The sequence below is a fragment of the Sorex araneus genome, chromosome 3 (genome assembly GCF_027595985.1).
Source record: "Sorex araneus isolate mSorAra2 chromosome 3, mSorAra2.pri, whole genome shotgun sequence".
Lineage (NCBI taxonomy): Eukaryota > Metazoa > Chordata > Mammalia > Eulipotyphla > Soricidae > Sorex > Sorex araneus.
Window position 1 is genome coordinate 228956728 of NC_073304.1, and position 4618 is coordinate 228961345.

Sequence of the window (4618 nt, forward strand, 5' to 3'; positions counted from 1 at the left end):
GTAATCTAAATAAATGCCCGGTTGAAATACTCAGCAGGGAGTTGTATTTTATTATGGTTTGGGGGCCTCAGCCAGCGGTGCTCAGGGCTGACTACTGACTCTGAACCCAGCGATCATACCTGTAAGTGCTCAGGAAACTCTGTGGGACGCCAAGGATCAAACCCGGGCTGGCCACGTGCAAGGCAAGCGCCCTCCCCGCGGTACTATCACTCTGGTCCCAAGTTGTGTTTTACGATTCTGTTTAGTTTGGGGGCCGTGCCTGTCTGTGCTTAGAGACCACTTGAGACTCTCTGTGACTAGGAGCCCCGACAGAGTAGGAATCAAACCCATCCCTTCAACTGTCGCTGAGTCCCAGCCGCTGTTGAATTGGTTTTTTGCTTTTTGTTTGCTTTTGTTTGCTTTTTTGGCCACACCTAGTGATGCTCAGGGGTTACTCCTGGCTCTGCACTCAGGAATTACTCTTGGTGGTGCTCGGGGGACCCTATGGGATGCCCGGGATCGAACCCAGGTTGGCCACGAGCAAGGCAAGCACCCTCCTTGCTCCAGCCCCCTGGGTTGTATTTTAAAAGTCCCTTAGTTGGTTGGGGACAGGGGCTGGTCCCTGGATCCTTTGTGTTTTCCCGGGATCTAAGGGGCCAGCGAGTGGGAGGTTTGGGGATGCCTTCCGCTAGCAACTCTCTGGGGCCTTAAGAGCCTTTGTAAATAGTCTTCCGAAGTAATTTTTGTCTGAACGTGAGAGTTTTTCTTCTACGAACAACCAAGAAACAGGTAGCTGTGAACTTGGTGATGGTCTCCTGGTTCCGCGCCCTCAGGGCGTCATTGCAGAAGCTGAACAGCAGGGGGCGCTAGTTTCCTTATCTAGACCATGACCCACCTTTCTGGGAAGCGCAATTTTCATAGAATCTGCCCCAAAGCCTCATCAGGAAACCTGGGGAAGAGACAGTTTCTCTTTTCTCGATGCAGTATGTAGAAGGGACCCCCACGAGCAGGCAACACGCCTAAAAGCGTCTTTACGTTGGTCATTTTAAGTAATGCATATAGCCATTGTCACTGTCACTGTCACTGTCATCCTGTTGCTCGTCGATTTGCTCGAGTGGGCACCAGTAACGTCTCCATCGTGAGACTTGTTACTGTTTTTGGCATATCGAATACGCCACGGGGAGCTTGCCAGGCTCTAACATGCCAGTCATTACAGAAAATAAAAAAATACTGGCTTCCAAAGACTAGGATCCTTCAAATTAAGCTCCTGTCTAGACGAGTTTTAAAATAAGGATTCCCGAGCACTTCCTCTCTAGATTATTAAAATAAAGATTCTTGCACATTTTTTTTTGCTTTTTTTTTGGGGGTCACACCCAGCGATGCTCAGGGGTTACTCCTGGCTTTGCACTCAGGAATTACTCCTGGCGGTGCTTGGGGGACCATATGGGATGCCGGGGATCGAACCCGGGTTGGCCGCGTGCAAGGCAAACGCCCTACCCGCTGTCTTGCACATTTTATCTCTAGTATATGGCCCCCCCAGATGGCCCCCAGGAGCACCACCAGGCATGGCCTGAGTACCAAAACAAAGCACCCAGGATCTTAATTCTTCGTTTTGTTTTGTTTTTGTCTTGGCCCACACCCAAGTGGTGCTCAGGGTTACTCCTGGCTATGTGCTCAGGAATCTCTCCTGGAAGGCTCAGGGACCCATACGGGGTGCTGGGAATAGAACCAAGATCTACGTGCAAGGCAAGGACCCTACCCGCTGAATACTATCTCCCTGCCCGCCTCAACTCATTTTTACAACAATTTGAAAGGGAAACATTTATGCTTCCCTTATGTGTATGGGAAACATTTGTATACATTTATGAAACATTCTGGAGCTCTTCAACTGTGGAGGCTCTGCTCGGGGCAGGGGGCCCCGGTGAAGACAGCCAGGCGTGGGGGCAAGAGACTCTTCGTCGATCTCTTCCGGGAGCTTGGTTTTATAGTCTCTGGATGTTGCCGTTGATGGGATTACACGGGCCTCGGGCAGTTTCTGGGTGTGACTGCCCAGCTACTGGAAAATGGGGGATCTGGGTAGAAGAGGCCCAGTCCTGATCTGAGCAGCCTTGGAGATCTCAGCCCAGGGTCCCGCACACCTGGGTTCCTCTGCCGGTTCCTTCATGAGTGAGGCTCGTCCGAACGTGTGGAGAGGGGCCTCGAGCATGGCTGTGGCTGGGTTCCGGAGGTCTTCAACTGTCAAGGCTAGTTCTCCCTCTTGGAGAACCTGACAAGCTACTGAGAGTCTATTGCCCACACGGGAGAGCCTGGCAAGCTCCCTGTGGCATATTCATATCCCAAATACAGTAATAGATATATACATCCCTCTTGGAGAGCCCGGCAAGCTACCGAGAGTATCCCGTCCGCACGGCAGAGCCTGGCAAGCTACCCGTGGTATATTCAATATGCCAAAAACAGTAACGATAGGTCTCATTCCCCTGACCCTGAAAGAGCCTCCAATCGTTGGGAAAGATGATAAGGAGAGGCTGCTAAAATCTCAGGGCTGAGTGTAATAGAGACGTTACTGGTGCCCGCTCAAGTAAATCGACAAACAACGGGATGACAGTGATACAGTGATACAGTGATGAAACGTTACTCAGCGGGCCAGGCCAAGGCAGCATCACGAAAGCAGGTCATGGACATCAGCTGTGGGTCTCTTCTGCCTGGGGCAGCTGAGACCCAAGAATCACGTTGACCTCAGAGATCCTTTTCTACGCTTGCGTAGGCGGAGAGTTGGCTCAGAGATAGGTAATGGTGGCGCCAGGTCACGCCAGTACACAGACACCACCACCAAAAGCTACAGTCCAGGGGCCGGAGCGATAGCACAGCGGGGAGGGCGTTTGCCTTGCACACAGCCAACCCGGGTTCGATTCCCAGCATCCCATAGGGTCCCCCGAGCACCAACAGGAGTAATTCCTGAGTGCAGAGCCAGGAGTAACCCCTGAGCATCGCTGGGTGTGTCCCAAAAAGAAAACAACAACAAAAAAAGCTACAGTCCAGAGCTAACCCCTGCTTCTTGCCTATTTTTCTATACAACCCTTAAGCTCATAATAAAACTTATGTATGTATGTGTATATATATATATACACACATAATTTTCTCATTTTTAACTTGTTTTTTTTTCTCTTTTTGGGTCACACCCGGCGATGCACAGGGGTCACTCTTGGCTCATGCACTCAGGAATTACCCCTTACGGTGCTCAGGGGACCATATGGGATGCTGGGAATCGAACCCGGGTCGGCCGCGTGCAAGGCAAACGCCCTACCCGCTGTGCTTTCGCTCCAGCCCCTTAACTTGGTTTATTTTTTGTATTTTTTATTTATATTTTTTACATACCCAGCAGCAAGCAGCACTCAGGGATCACTCGGGGGACCATGGAAAATGCTGGGGATTGAACCCAGATTGGCCACATGCAAGGCAAGTGCCTTCACTCCTGTATTACCTCTCTGGTCCAGTTTTTATATTCTGACATGATTGGGACAATTAAAATCTCTCGCAATGTATCATTCCAGGCTCCTTAAACTTACCGACACAGCATGCCATTCATTTCTGCGCTATCTGGGCCAGCCTTCAGACTACCAGGGGGGCCCACAGCTGCAGACTCTTAGATTTTGACCCTTTGGATCTTTATGGAACAAGTATTCAGAGCCTGGTACGAGAGTCTGTGTCCTCGGAGGGTAAAACGGGTCTGAGAACTACTGTGCCTCGGCAAACTGAGGCCTCACTGTTGCTTTCTGGCCACTTAATCATCTCATTCATGTCTTTTCTTCATTAAGAAATAATGGCGTTCAAGAAACATCTGTAGAGGCCAGAACGATACAGTGGGTAGTGCGCTTGCCTTGCACGCGGTTGACCCGGTTCGATCCCTGGCATCCCATTTGGCTCCCCAAGCACCGCCAGGGCCACTGAGCATCGCTGGGTGTGACCCAAAAGACAAAACAAAAAAAAAAAAATAGAAAAAAAAGAAAGAAACATCTCAAGGGAATGTATTTATGTGCCTGTAATAGTGAAAAAAAAATTGCAGATGGGGCTGGAGAGATAGCACAGCGGGTAGGGCGTTTGCCTTGCATGCGGCTGACCCGGGTTCAAATCCCAGCATCCCATATGGTCCCCTGAGCATGGCCAGGGGTAATTCCTGAGTGCAGAGCCAGGAGTAACCCCTGTGCATCGCCAGGTGTGACCCAAAAAGCAAAAAAAAAAAAAAAAAATTGCAGAAATTTAAAAGTTAGGCTCCTGTTGAAAAGTGAATGTAATCCAAGTAAGGAAAGAGTAAAGTGAAAATTGTCTGCCACACAGGCAGAGGGGGAGTGGGAGGGGGGTATGCAGGGGTTTTTGGTGATGGATCAAATATGAAAACTTTGTAACTGTATCTCACAGTGAATCAATAAAAAATAATTTTTTTAAAAAAGAAATTAAAAAAGTTAGGGCCGGGAATGCAGAGCACATGAATGAGATTCTGGGTTCAATGTCTGACCCTGCAATTTTTTTTTAAAAAAAAAAGTTATTTATTTGAAATGAATCTTCGAGTCTTGAGAATTTGCATAGGCTCTAAGAGTAAAAGGTGAGTGTATAATTAAACACACGCACACACACAAGTCAG

The 4618-nt window shown here is 49.1% G+C and overlaps 1 protein-coding gene across 1 annotated transcript in view; it reads left to right on the plus strand.

The window, feature by feature from the left end:
- LOC129403538 (arylsulfatase G-like) overlaps positions 1–4618 on the plus strand; it is a 99760-nt gene that overhangs the window by 7476 nt on the left and 87666 nt on the right. The window lies entirely within an intron of this gene.